The 15,673-nt window shown below is 34.1% G+C and overlaps 1 long non-coding RNA gene across 2 annotated transcripts; it reads right to left on the bottom strand.

Moving 5' to 3' along the window:
- Nucleotides 1-2,571: 2,571 nt before the first annotated feature.
- On the bottom strand, nucleotides 2,572-11,730 carry LOC150096845 (uncharacterized). 2 transcript variants are annotated; one of them, XR_016549839.1, is made up of 2 exons: nucleotides 11,547-11,730; nucleotides 2,572-2,978 (listed from the first exon to the last, which is right to left on the bottom strand). It is a non-coding gene; the product is annotated as an uncharacterized LOC150096845 (long non-coding RNA). The 2 variants fall into 2 exon arrangements; XR_016549838.1 differs by lacking the exon at nucleotides 11,547-11,730 and adding an exon at nucleotides 7,497-7,704.
- Nucleotides 11,731-15,673: the final 3,943 nt, after the last annotated feature.

Consider the following 15,673-nt stretch of genomic DNA (forward strand, 5'->3'; position numbering starts at 1 on the left):
CCTGCATCCCACTTCCTTCTCAGCTCCTCCATCTTCTTCCACTGTCGAATCTAAGTATCTAACGTCTCTCACCTTCCTGATGACATTTCCTTCCAGCTCCAGATCTGACTCCTGTCTGCCGCCCACTGTGCAACACATATACTCTGTCTTACTTCTGCTCAGTTTCATACCTCTCTCTTCCAGTACTTTTCTCCATCTTTCCAGTTTAGTTCCCACTTCTTCTCTTGAATCTGCACATAGAAAGATGTCATCTGCATACAACATTGTCCAAGGCGCATCTTCTCTCACCTCCTCCGTCACCAACTCCATCACAATATTAAACAGAAATGGACTTAATGCTGACCCTTGATGCAAGCCAACTGTAACGTGAAAACTTTCTGTCTGTCCCAGACAGGTCCGAACACTTGTCTTCACATTTCTGTACATCTCCAGCACCAACCTGACATATTTCTCCGGAACCTTCTTCTCTCTCAGACACCTCCAGACTTCTTGCCTTGGCATTCTATCGTATGCTTTCTCCAGATCAATAAATGCCAGATGTAGCTCCCTTTGTTTCTCTCGATATTTTTCCATCATCTGCCGTAACCCAAAGATAGCATCTGTTGTTGATCTATCGGGCATGAAGCCAAATTGTTCCTTTGCAATCTCCACCTCCTTCCTCAATCTACCATCAAGAATCCTTTCTAGGATTTTCATTGTGTGGGACATCAACTTTATTCCTCTATAATTTTTACAGTCTTGTGCATCTCCTTTACTCTTGTAGATGGGGACAAGAGTACTCTCCCTCCATTCCTCAGGTATATTTTCCTGTTGGCAAACTTTCATGAACAGGTCCCACAGCAGGTCAATTCCCTCTTCCCCCAGTGCCTTCCATGCCTCCACTGTAATTCTGTCGGGGCCCACTGATTTTCCATCCCTCATCCTCTTCATGGCCTCCGTCACTTCCACTCTACTGATGTTCTGCACCATCCCCTCAGAAGGCTGCCCATCTCCTCTGAGAGTCCTTGCATTTTCCTCATTCAAAAGTCCCTCAAAGTATATTTTCCATCTGTTTCTTATGTCCACATCCCTCCATAATACTCTTCCTTCAGCGTCTTTGATCTGCCTCAGATGTAAGATGTCCTTTACTGCTTTATTTCTACATTTCGCTAGTTGGTAAATTTTTCTCTGTCCTTCCTTTGTTTCTAATTGATCATACAGATCTTGATATACCATGGCCTTCGCCTGTGCCACAACTCTCTTGGCTTCTTGCTTTCTCTCTTTGTACACCTCTCTGTCCTCTTCCACTCTTGACTCATCCCACTTCTGCTTTGCCTTCCTCTTAGCTGTCACTGCCACTTGTACATTATTATTCCACACCAACCTTCCTTCTGTTCTCTAATCTTTCCAGATGTCTCACCAAGCACCTCGATTGCACGGCTCGGGATTACTTTTGAATTATGTTTCCACCAATCTTGTACACTTTCCAGTCCATCCGAAATCCTCTCTAACACTCTCTCTCTGAAACGATTCCTCACACTTTCCTCTTTTAAGCGAAACCACTTAATTTTCTTCATCCCATGGCATCCAGAGGTTCTTATCTTCGATCTTATTTTAAAGTCTGCACACAGCAGTCGGTGTTGCTGTGCTACTTGATCTGTTGGAATTACTTTACAATTTGTCACAACCTTAAGTTGTTTCCTTCTAGTCAAAATGTAGTCAATTTGTGAACTGTTGTTACCACTCCTAAATGTTATCAAATGTTCTTCCCTCTTGTAGAAAAACGAGTTCACAATTGCCAGATCAAACGCTACTGCAAAGTCCACAACCCTCTCTCCTTCCTGGTTCATCATTCCCACTCCGTGGCCACCATGCACCCTTTCACAGTCTCTATTCTGTCCTCCTATATGCCCGTTCAAGTCTCCTTTGCTTTCAAGCAAATGTGAACAGATTCTCCTTTTCTGTTGTTCCTCTTGCTCACCCACACACGGCCGTAATGTGCTATAGGTCTCGTAGCCTTTCATGTGTGAATCAGATATTAAAAAAAAAAGATAAAATCTCATCTTTGATTACTATTACGCATCAGTTTCAAAAATAAGTTGGAGTTAAAGAAATTAATGGTACATTCCTCGGAATTAAAGAAACTTTTAATTAAATACAGGACATTTTGATTTTATTCATCGACAATTTGCAAGATTTGGTTCCTTGTTACCGGTTACTGTATATAATGAGATAGAAGTTGTTTAGTAACTTGAAATAGTATTCTTTTAATTCTTTTATTTGTTACTTTGATTTTCTAAGGAGTCAGCCGATTATTATTTAATACGTTAATTTGAATAGTTCATGACTGTATCTTGTTAACTTATACTTCCCACCTACAGTGTATGCGGTGACATTCAATTTCGGAATTCGTAGTACAGACATATAAAAACAACGAATTTGGTTTTACCAAACACTTTTTATCATAGTGCAGACAGTCATCTACGATTTACATGGCACTCCCTCCTTTTATGGAAACAACAAGTTGTATACATGAATTTTGTTTCATTATTTTAATGAGAGAAGTAGTGTTAGCAATAAATCTACATGTACTTTCGATGTGAAAGAAATTGCTTTATTTTCAATTATTAAACATATTTTTGCATACCAAGTAAATTCAATTAAGGTTTCGATTCAGTTAAAACCATTCATAAGAGGTTAATTCCTATCTTTTTTAAAATTTATTGTATTCAGGACGAATCATTGACGTACGCATCTTCCATTCACTAATTTGAATCCGGGCAGTCCACAAACCACTTTTCTACATCTTCTCGCATATGAGTCGTACATTTCCCCTGGTTCGCACTGTGTACTTGCAAGAAACACTGGATGCTGAGTTTTTTGAGAGAAGACATATGGATGTACTATCGGATGACCTCCGTAAATAAATTCGACCGAGAAAACTGCCACTAATACGAAGGCACACACAGTGCTGAATCTGAGTTCCATCACGTCGTTTCCTGTAAAATAAATTTAAAAATTTATAAAGTTTACAGCCTTCATCGTAATTCATTATTTTATTTCGATTTTTAGTTTTATCAAGGAAAAAAACACTGCGGTAATGTTGTGATTCAACCGTAGCGAATAAATTAACTTTAAATTAAATATAAATAAATTAAATATAAATAAATTTAAATTTACAAATATATCTACAACCAAATTACAGAGCATAAGAGGTTGGGGAATGTAATTGAAGCAACAAAAACTTCCGACGTGGTGAAAATATGTCTACTCAGAAGGCGACTGCGCAGTCTGCGTGAAGTTTCATATCCACAGGATAACACCGGAAGTAAGATTTATGGATTGGGAAACTCAAAGAGATCACCGCACTCGAAGTGATCCAAGAATTAATTGAAATTAATTAAATGCCAGAATTAATCCAAAGAGATTTCTTCGATGAGTATACATTTATTAAACGGTATTTCAGTACTTAATATCGGAGGTATACAATAGTTGAAAAAAAACTGATAAATAACATTTAACATGTTTTTCAAATATGACCAGGACACTGGAATACTTCTACACATGACTTCAACTGCCTCGATATTCCATAATGCAATACAACACGAGAATAGCCACTGACCAAAACCCATTTGACCTTTATAGGAGATCATCAATGGAAGTTAGACTCAGTAAGATACCATGGTTGAATCAACGCATGTATTTTTTACACAAGTAAAAAAACGTTGTTTTACTTTATTAATAAAATTCCTTGGATAAGACAATCCATGTCGAAAATTTTATATGACAAGAAACTATGATCTTGTATAATTTTTTACCATTTTAGCAAAAGGGTGATCTCTTCATTACTCGTTTATCGAAATTCACGCTGAAACTTTTATCAGACCTGAGGAAAGGATTAAACAAAAACTTATTTTTTTGTCAAATATAAGATGCTTGCTGACTTGTTGGGGCAAGTGGTTAACGCATACACTCTGCAACCAACTGACTGTGGGTTCGATTTCTGCAATAGTCATGGATGTTTATGATTTTCGTGATCTTTAGCTAGGAGACGAACTTCATCGCCCTCTGTGAGAGTACTCTCAAGCTTACTGGAGGTCTGAAATGGGCTTCTAAAAGATTCATGTTTGGTTTCCATAAAAGCGTTTCAAAACTAAGTAAAAATAAATAAAATACAAAAAATAAAATTAATATAAACCGTAAATATAAATAAATCATGGTTATCCCTCCTTACGAATGTATTTCAGATTTGGAAATAATATTTCCTGGTTGTTAATCACATAACAGAAGTCATAATACAGAAAATAACTTTTCAACCATCTGAAAATATTTTCAATGATGTCTAAAAATTCATAGTTAAATAGTTTTATTTATTATAAATGGAATTTGGTTATCAGAAGCAGACAGATCGCATATTTCCCAAAATATGCTATACGCGTACTACCATTATTTTACAAGCTTACATATAAGCTTACAAGCACGTTTAATGTTCCGAAGAGATTAGGAGGCAATTAATTAGATGATGGATTCCTCAAAGGAGGGAGTTAGATTAAACTCTAAAATAATTTGTCGCAAATGATAACAGAGTTGTATTAACAATACTTTATGCACCGAATACCTTTTTATTACACCGAATACCTCGCACAAAGATTTTGTGCGAAGTATGCCACATTGGTTAGTGGCAAAGGATCGCTAACTAATGTGGTTGCAACCTTCGTAGAAGCCTTGACCTTGGGAGCCAGATCCAGAAAAAGACACATTGGAATCAATTCAGAAGTGATACATTATTGATATACATGAATTTAAAAGGTCTATTAACTTATTATTAAAACACTCTTAATAATAGAGGAATAATGTTATCGTTATTTACACATTTCTGTTTAAACATAATTTACTTTGTAAATTATGTTTAAACAGAAATTCTATTCTTCTTTAATCATTGGACCTTATAGACAACAAAAACAGCAAAATGGAAAATACTAAAAATCTCAATAACGATCGGAGTCGCACTGTCATAGAATGTCACCTTTGCAATACCTTTTTTTACGGAAAATTTCTGGTTTGCTCAGCTGTACCGACTATTCGGTACAGCTGAACACACCAGGCTGAGCCTCGGGATCTGGTTGGGCATATAAAATGAGAGCCTACAGTCAAGTACTACAGAGTGGGGCGCTAAAAAATCGCATAAACAAAACAAGAGTTATCTACTCTACTCATCTTTGCTCGTAATTTACAATTTGGTTTATTGTATTATTTATTTATTTATTTAGTTAGTTAGTTAAAACGACCCAGCATCAACTGTTGATACGTTCTGAATGGTATTCACTAAGCAATGAACTTTGGCGTTGTATTAAAACCACTCGTTTCAAACAAGGCGATGATAAAGTAACATTCCGAATTATTTAGTTGTAGATTATTTAACGATAACCTATAGCGTAATATCTTCCATTTCATTTTTAAAAGAACACTTCTATATCAAAGTGTGGTTGCAGGGAACTAATGACGTAAGAAAGCTATTCTGATATTATTTAAAAGAGCTTGTTTTCTGTAAATTATGAAACTCGCCAATTCAATAGAATACACTTATCATATATATGAATAAAGGAAAGGAAGATTTAGAATAAGTTTTAGAAGTCCGTTGCGGAAACTTCTTTCTAAAAATAGATATTACTGCTAACTAAATGTTGTTACCGTACATTCTATGGTTCCGGTTGAGTTTTCTTTCTTTCATTTAGAAATTCATTTAAACCTTTAAACAATATCAATACTTTTATACTTTAAACTTACCTGTCTCTGAACCGTCTTCGAATCATATAAAATTTCACATTTATACAGAAAATGACATCTATATTTATTACAGAAATTTCATTAAATTTTTGATATTTATTATTCTTTCAAGTATCTAGATATCATAGAGAGAAAACTAAATATAAAAGCAGTTTTACTGATATTTGGCCGATGTGAATAGTCCTCAAGATTCTTTGAATAATTTTACCTGTTTATAATGAATGGCATGCAAAACGGACATTGGGTGGCATTTGCTATGTTCATTTGCTTTAATGAAGTGATCTCCTAGTCCAGGCTTAGCAAGTTCATCAACAATTGAGCACAAAGAACATATGGAGCTCATCCTTACCAGAACTGTCATACAACTTCTGCTTTATAAGCCCGGAATGTTGTCAACTCCAGGTAGTGGCCAAGGTTCGTTCTTGATGGAAAGAAGCAGCAAGGCAATTTTGTTTTGACTCAGATGGCAGAACATTATTATTTCCGTAAAATATAGGCGACGTTTTGAAACATCTTTAACTCACGGAAGAATAATTTTATAATTTTCATCAAAAGGCTGTTTAGGTTAAAAGTCATTCAGTCCTTCGTTGGTAGTAGATATTTTGTTGCATCACAAGGGAAATCCTTTTTTTATGTGGTTAATTTCACCTGTACATTATTACTCCTCAGGAGAAATAAAAGGGTTTCCACAAAGGTTTGGTGACACCGAATTCTGAGTAGTTGAACAACGTGAATCACCTTTTATGTATAAGACAGGGAACTGGCCTTTCGTTCGGCCTACAAACGTTACTCACCGTCAAAAATACATACTTATTTCTTAAAGTGCCATGGTGAATTTTATGCGTCAGTAGATCTCGCTAATATTAGAAAGTAAATAGTGAAGATCAACTCGATATAAAGGCAGACTAAATGACAAAAACGCTATCCAACAATCCACTATTACTAGGTGTATACCATCCATCTAGTTTCTCCTTGATTGAGGAAACACATGGTGATCAGAAACAAAATCTTATAAATTTTCAATAAGCTTGATGAAATGTACTTTTCTTTAATTTTATTGATTACCGTTTGCTTTATAATCAACGCTTCATTTTTTTATAAATTCAGTATGTTTTAAATCAAAGAGAAATATAACATTATAGAAATATGATTCTTATTTTGTGAAACATCTACGTATTCGAAAGTTTCACAGCGGAAATATTAAATATTACGTCTAGGTTTATAAATATGCTCTAATCTGCTAAATTAATCCAATGATACCGATTACATTGAATCATATGTAGAGGGTCCGTTTTATTCGTATAAACTCCCTTTCTCTTTTTTTTTAACTTATAAAGAAAGTAATTTATAAAAAAAAGGAAATATCTTATAAGAAGGAAGAACTTAGCTTCAAAATTGTATCCGTTTATAAAATTTAGAAAATTACTTTGTTAACTATTATAAAATTATGTTTTGATTTAGTTATTATATTTTTAAAGGCATTTTATAGTACTCGAAAACAAGAATTGTTTACAGATAAATTACTTAAATGTTAACAAATTGTATTCGTTTAAAGTTAATGATTAGGGTATAGTTAGCTTTAAGGCAAATTTATTCTGTTAACATTAAAGAATGGAAAACGAACATCTACCGAAGCTATAATATTTCATTTCTATTTTCCAGAAAGAACGTATATAACGCTTGATGTTACCGTACACAGAACTCACACAAGCATTCATAGCATTCCCTACCTGAAATGCTTCAAAACTCGGCCTCCTCTTCTTTAGATGAAAATATTGCTTCCGATGAACAAAGTCCGTCTTTATGCGACAATAAGGATAGCTTAAAATGATTAGTTATATTCATCCTTCTCACAATATATAGTGTAGACACAGATTTTATCATTCAAAAATATCTCGTGTAAACCGGATCTGTGAAATCCTTCTTCGAAGAAGTACAAAAGTGACGTCTTCGTACAGGAAGTGATCTGAAAGCGAAAGTGTCAACCAAACAGCCTAAAGAGTTGACGTTCAGAGAATTATGGCTTACATACCATGACAAATAAGAAATTGTTGATTAGGCGATCATTTAGCAGCACTAAACAGGAAAATATTACATCATTTCCGTTTGTCTGGAGAGATAATATACAACCGCAACATCAAAGGGAGGCATTACTAAGAAACTGATTTATTGGAAAAGAATTCTTCTTAAAATGTGAGCCGTCTCTAAAAGTGCAATTTTATGGAGTTAAGATGGTGTTTATCTGAGCGTCTCAACTTTACCAGATATTTCGTAAATATTCTTGGTATCGCTTCCATGAAAATTGGAACTGTTGTAGGTTTCGTGTTGGAAGTTGTCGAATTTTAAACTTTATGTCGCTATAATTAGTTCAGTTTTTCATTCATTTAGATTTTTGAACCGTTTTTGATAGATTAACAAAAATAAGTGAAAGCGAATAAAAATTAAAAATTATTTTCACATCATTCGCATACGATGTAATTGACAAGCGGCTTGTCTGTTTGAAATTTTCTCACACGACTCGCATGGAGAGTCGAACATGCGCATCTTTGGTGTTTTTAAGTAGACAGAAGCTTTCTTTTCAGTTTTAACTCAGTTAGTAGTTCTGCCTTGTATAGGTTATATCGTGTAATATTTTATTTCTAAGTATTTTCTAAAGACCTGTAATTACCGTTGATAAATGTTCTCAGTTTTCATCTAAATTTAGTTTTAAATCACTTTAATTGAAAGAACGTTTAAGTTTAAGTGAATACTGCGGATATTTAAGCAAATATTCTTCTTCTTCAAAAAGAGGATCGAGTTTGGGAATGTTCAGACAAGTGGTGTAATAGATGGTAAAATGCATCAACTGATTACGATTTATAAGCGTCTACCTCGCTCAAGAATGTTCAGTAATTTACGACTTTGTGTTCTTTTAGTGGTAACAAAAACATTAATTTAATTCAATTAATGGTATAAAATTAAATATAATTCATTTGGCAAACAATGGAAGTAGAAGTCTCTTTTTCGGACATAATGTACAGCTAATTTAAAAAAAAAAATAAGAAGAAAAGAAATACAAAAAATACAGGTTCATGTCTTTCGACATACTATTTTTCTGGCATGTGAATACATTATCTAGCAAGGAAGATTAGATTCACAAGGAAAACACTAGTTTATGCCTCAAATTATGGAGCCGGGTAATTGCACGTTAAAATCTTAATTAATTGAAATTTTATTTTAAATTTAATTATATCCACAAAAGGTCGTAAACCCACTGTATATTAAAATTGTGGAGGGATAAAGTTTAGATATCAGGAAAACAACTAACCTTTACTATCTGTTAACTATGTTTTATTGTACTAATGATAATTATACTTCAACTTCAGTCCATCGATCTATTCGTTGGACATTAACAGATGCCGTACGGTCATAAAGGTGCTCTCTGATATGGTATACAGTCCTCGCCCGGTGGTTTTTTGTATGCTTTTCTAGAAGCTTCAACTCTCTAAAGATTGGTATCTTCAAACACACCTTTCCTCCAGCTCATTGAAGGTCTACCCCTTCCAATTCTAGGAACTTTTCCATCCATTTCTGCTTTGAGAAGTCTTACTTCCATTCTTTCAATGTGGCCAAAGTATTTCAACTTTCTTCGGCCGATCTTCGCCAGCACCTATCCATTTGTCCCCTTTCAGTATATGATATCCTCAACAGCATTTTGTGACATCACATTTCAAAATCAGCTATTCTTTTCCTATCATACTTCTTTAGATTCCAAGTATCTTATCCATAAATCGCTGTTGGAAAAATAGCTGCACCCACAATCCTCAACTTCGTTCCTATGGAGATAAATCCATAATTCCAGATTTTAGATAAATCTCTGACCCTTGTTTTGTCCATTCCCAACCTTATGATCATGTTATCTGAACATCAAGTCTTCACATTAATAATAGTTCCTAGATACTCGAACTGGGTGAGTTCCTCAATCCTTCCATTAATGTTCACTAATTTTTGAGCAACTTCCCTATCTGTAATTCCTTTGAGAACCATAATCTTTGTATTACTAGGATTGAGCTGCAGCTCTCTGTTCTTACCGATGTCGTTAACCTTGTCAAGAATTTGTCCTAGTTCTTTTTTGCTGTATCACAGTGTATCTCAGATTAATTACTGATTAATCTACCAGCTATCCTATTTCCTGGCTTAAGCTCATCCAATGCTAAACTCATCATGTCCTCACCATAGATACTGCAAGACAAAATTAGGCATTCATGTTTAACTTCCTTTCTAACCTAACGCATTCAGTTAATCTAACAACTGTCCTTATCGTTGCTTCTTGCTCAATATGTGAGCTAGCGATCAACCTAACAGTGATTATTCTGGGTATTGAGGAATACCCAGAATAATCAGCGAACGCGACTTAAATAATTGTAATTTATTTACAATTATTTAATAATTGAATAATTGTAAATTATTCAATTATTAAATAAGAAAGATAATTTATCGGAAAGATAATTTATCGGGAAAAAATTAATCAAAAATCAGTTCATCGAACAACAGTTAATCGAAAAACAATTAATCAAAAAGCAGTTCCTCGAAAATGCAATTTCTCGAATAGCAATTAATAGTAAACATAATTCTTGAATTATCAAAACAAAATTGTTGAGAGACAATTCGTTGAAAACCAGCAATTCATCGAAAAATCACAATTCGCCGAAACTACAACCATCGATTGAACAATTCATCGAAAACTGATTTATAAGGTATGTGACATGAAGTGAGGGATATTTATCAAAACGGACTGCAGTTTTAATTCTGTTAACGTATGATGTAATTGAAGCTTAGCACGATATTCCCTTTATACATGTGTAGCATTTTTGATAGATGTTCCTTTCTGTAAGTGTACGCATTTCGTGTATTTAGTGTGTGCCTGGAGAAATTATTTCTTAGTATGAGACCAAATGCAGAGAATTAGGAAAATCATCTAGTTTGGAATTGGAAAACTGTGTGTGAAAGTTCCGCTATGGTATGCAAACGTGATAAATATATAAATGTCTTCGAATATGGCGAAGTCATGTATATCTTCGCCATATTCGAAGACATTCATATCTTCCACCCCTTCGTCACATATCTTTATGTATGTGACGAAGGGGCGAAAAAATATGCTTTGGGTTTTAAAGTATGTCTATGGAGATGAAAAGAAAAAATTCTAGAACAAGATGAAATGGATTGCACATCTAATTATAATGGCAGGCTAGTTGGTCATTTATTATGTCTATAAAAGTTATTTTCATAATATGAAATTTTTAAAAACGCGAAACTAAAAGACTTCATCTTGAATTATGTCTTAAAAGAGATATTTTATATAGCAACTAGGTTTCAATTAACTACAAGATAAAAATTTTCTAATTTCGAATTACATAACTGAAAAGAAGGATCGAGAAAAATGTAAACATTTGAAGAACGCTCTATCAACAGGTGAATGTCAATTTCATAAACGAATCTGTTTCTGCAGTAGAACTACTAGAGTTTCATTTAAAATTTTTTCAGATTTGTATAAACATTTGTGTGTTTATTGAACTGGATGATTTATACTTGATTTTTTATTTTTATTCAACAAATATTATCAGACTCTTAGAATATTATTATTTTCTTCTTTTGAGATGCTTTTAATTTCAGCTTTCCCTGCTAGCCAAGTATGCTACTGGGTGTACTTTTTTATATATAAATGCTTATAATTACTTGCAAAATATCCTTTATCTCAAAAGTAATAACATTAGAACATGAAGTGAATAAAATCTACTCACCTTTAAAATATCAACAATCGATTGTCTTCAAGAAAATCTTGCTTAAATCTGCAAATGGTGAGAAGTGGGTCAAAGAATATTTTTGATTTATGATCGTCATATCTTCGTGTTTCTGTTATCATTTCAGGATACAGAATTTCCCGTAAGAAAGGATGAGTACTGCTGTCACATGATGGACGTTTGAACTTCCGCTACCAGCTAATGTAGTGGATCATTTCCTAAAAATCGCACTTCGGCAAATGTGTGAGTCACATACAGTTCAATTCTCTGATTTTCAACTGATTGCATATTGATAATGATTCAATGTAAGGAATTATACTGAATTTTATATATTCAATACATTTCCTTAGAGCTGTTCGATGGACTGAATTTGCCTTCTGTAACTTAGAAGATTTAGAAATTACTTAATATCCAAAAGATTTTATAACAGTCACCATCCTTTCTTTCAAGTTGCCCTTTGAATTGTATTTGTTTCAAGCTCACTGTTACGATCTAATTTGAAAATATTCAAGAAAATTTAAAATTTCTTAACGACGTTTAATTTAATAAACTTCGGATAATATGAAGTTCATTTTGCATAGATAGTCGTTATCATTTTTATTATTTTCTTGTATTTTGGAAGTTTCCTGTTTTCAGGATTATGAATATATTTGGCTCTTACAAAGTGATAGAGAGGCTAATTTGTTTGGCATCACTGACTCGTTTCCAGACGATTGAAATAAAATGGCATCAAACAGCGTTGAACAATAGGTACTTATTATACAATATTACAGAAATCGGAATTCCGCAGTTTATTTTTAAAAAACCATAATGACGATAGTAAGTGGAAATGATGCATTCATAAAATACACATTATTTGTTACTTAATTATTTTACTTATTTTTTTTATTAAAAGATTCCCTTTATGTGTGCATGTGTGGGAGGGATGGGTTCATAATCTCTTTAAAACATCTATACTTTCTCAACAATATTTTGCGTTTTTTGAGTTGTTTCATCTCAATTTGTAGCACAGGGAATTAGATATTTTTTCTGCAATTTTTGTAGCGTAAATATTCATCAAATCAGACGCATGTAATGAAAGAGAAAAAACTATAAAATGCCCCTGAATGTATACTACAAAACTATTTAATAAATCTCCTCTCATGTCTCTTCCTCCTCCTCTTTGTCTTTCTTAAACAGTGACCTACACACTCGTTACAGTTATCATATGAAAATTTCCTCAAGATATGATTTGATTTCGATTAGTCGTTGTTTCATCTACTTCGATGTTTCTTTGACCCATGGAATCCATATGGCAATATATGATCAGACACAAGTAACTGCGTCAAGGCCTCTTGATGTGGAGAAATAACTTCCTTACCAGAACAGTTGGTGTTATTCTTAACATTGAAGTACGAAACGTGATAGCAACTTTGTTAACGGAAAAAATCGCGAAAAATTTAAATTATTCGTCAGTTAGAACGTGGTGCAAAAAACGTTGAAGTGTATAAAAAGGTTTTCTGTGTCATCTTTGACATTGTGGAAGAATAAATATATAATAAAGTTTCTGCAGCACCTTCAAACCAAACTGCATAAATTTGTATTTGTAACATGTCATCCACACGTCACATTCACTTTGGTGTAGCAACAACATCTGCATACGGCAATTGTGATAACTGTCAGATAATACCCTCCAATAAATATCATATTCTTAAGGGAATAAAGATCCCTTTGAATGTGTATAATAACCACCAATGTGGACTTCTGTCAAAGCCGAAATCTACGAATAATTGTATAATTGGTGAATATTGTATATGAAGAATTGCACAGTGCCTTTATACAATTACGCTCTCACTGTTTTGTATAATATAAGTAGATTGGCTAAAGAATAACTCCTTCAGCAATGTCATGGTGAGTTCTATTAAACACATATCTAGATTTGCCTATAATTGGCTGTCGGTTCTTGCTCCGCTCTTGGATAATGGAAATATTTTCCCGTCACTCTACTCATTAGGAATAATATTCCCATTGAGACTAAGTTAAACACCTAACTCTCTATACATTGCTTTAACTCGCCTACCGATAGGTCATCCAAACCTACTACTGCTTTTGAATCAAAATCTTGCAATATTTTTCACAACTTGCAAATCTGTATCTTTTCTTTCGAATCCACTTCAGCTTTGGAAGAATTGATGAATCTATCGGGAATGCATATTTAACCAAAATGAGTATTAATAATTCAACTATTTCCAGTGCATACGACACTTTCCTTTTCTGTCAGTATTTATTTAGTTTATACAGTAACAGCAAAAAACAGCAACAGTAAAAAAACTAAATATTTTTTTCTGCAAATTTATGCTTCTCCTCAAATAGCCTTAAAACCGTAGGTTGAACTATTCACAATTTCAACGTCATTCTCAACTTTTAAACTAGATGACCGTAATATTCACAATCCCGATGAATTACCATACATTTCTAAGGTTCTTTTTTATTGCTGTTTTTGTATGTCTGAATGATTAGCATGGTTGCTGTTAATATTGAATTTCCAGACTCTAATCAACTTGCTAGCAATCATTGACTATACAGAACAACGAAACCTCGCATGTCTAAGAATAAGTGTTAAACCCACTTATTTTCCTAAAACATTTAAAGTATTGTATTCTTTTCAAGCAGGCAATGCGAATGATTAATACCCATCTTCTCATGTAGGCGATAATTATTCAGCTAAAAAAGCATGTTTGTATTATTACACTCTCTGTCCAAAAAGAAATCAAACGTTTCGAACATTGAAGAAACTAGTGGCGTCACCTGTTCTACTTTTTTTATTGTCGAAAGCGGCAACCTTCATTCGTGTTGTGTCAACTGTTTATGACATTTGTTTCATTAGAAGCCGAGTTATAGTGCCAAGAGCGACTGTGTTTTGACGAACGGTCGAAAAATGAGTTTCAAACAGACAGCTGCGATTGACTTTTGTGTTTAACTTGGTAAAAGTTTTACCGAAACGCATCAAATGCTTCCAAAAGCATACGATGATGAATGCTTATCCCTTATTCAAGTTTACGGGTTGTTTAAACGATTTCAAAGTGGTCGTGAGACGTTTGAGAACGACGAAAAGCTGGCGGTCCAAAATCTGGACTGAGCGACGTTAACATCCAAAAACTGCCTGAATTTATCAAAGAAAACACGAAATCGTCCGTAAAATTGATTGAAGATGAATTGAGGATTCCAGAATCAACTATGCACAACATTTTGCCCGAGAGTTTGGCCCTTCGTAAATTGAATTCGCGATTTGTTCCCCCACAAGTTGTCCGACGACCAAAAAATGTATCGAATTGAACACTGCAAGGACCTCATTAAAACTACTCGTAAGGACTCAAACTTCCTTGAAACGATCGTCACTGGTGACGAATGGTGTTTTGAGTATGAGCCCGAAACAAAGCGACAGAGTGCTGAGTGGAGACACCAGAAGAGGGGCATCCGAAAAAAAAAAGTCTCTCGGAGAAGTCAAAAGTAAAGACAATGCTGATTTGTTTCTACGATTCCAAGGGCCTTATATATTGATAGCGAGAATTCGTCGCGCGTACGGAATGAATATCTTGACGACCGACAGCACGTCAAAACACACTGTTACTTGGCAATGTAACTCGGCTTCAAATGAAACAAATGTCATAAACAGTTGACACAACACTAATGAAGGTTTCCGCTTTCGACAACAAAAAAGATGCAACAGGTGGCGCCACTAGTTTCTTCTATTTTCTAAAAGTTAGGTTCCTTTTTGGATAGAGGGTGTATAATGCTAGGCCAGAAGAGAAAATCTCAGTTGCAGATGGAGTAAGTTTTTTTGAAGATTTTCTTCAGCCTGTTTAACGAGTTAACTGATCTTCGGTACGGAGAAATAGCGTTTTTCTTTGTTCCCCTAGAAATTGGAATTTTAACCATGGAACTCCAAAATCAGAAGCAAACTTATGCTGTTGGATTGCTAAATACTAAATTATATTTAATATTTAGGAATTCCGATGTCGTTTGAAAATCACTGTCAGCTAAAATCTCACAAATGGAGATCATCCTCACCAATTTCTCGAAACGAATTCGAGCTAAGAGCCTTTATGAAATAAATGAACATTTTTTAAAATTAGTTATTTATTTTG

The sequence above is a fragment of the Typopeltis vanoorti genome, chromosome 18 (genome assembly GCF_054136105.1).
Source record: "Typopeltis vanoorti isolate ZY-2024b chromosome 18, IOZ_Tvanoo_1.0, whole genome shotgun sequence".
In the NCBI taxonomy this organism is placed as follows: domain Eukaryota; kingdom Metazoa; phylum Arthropoda; class Arachnida; order Uropygi; family Thelyphonidae; genus Typopeltis; species Typopeltis vanoorti.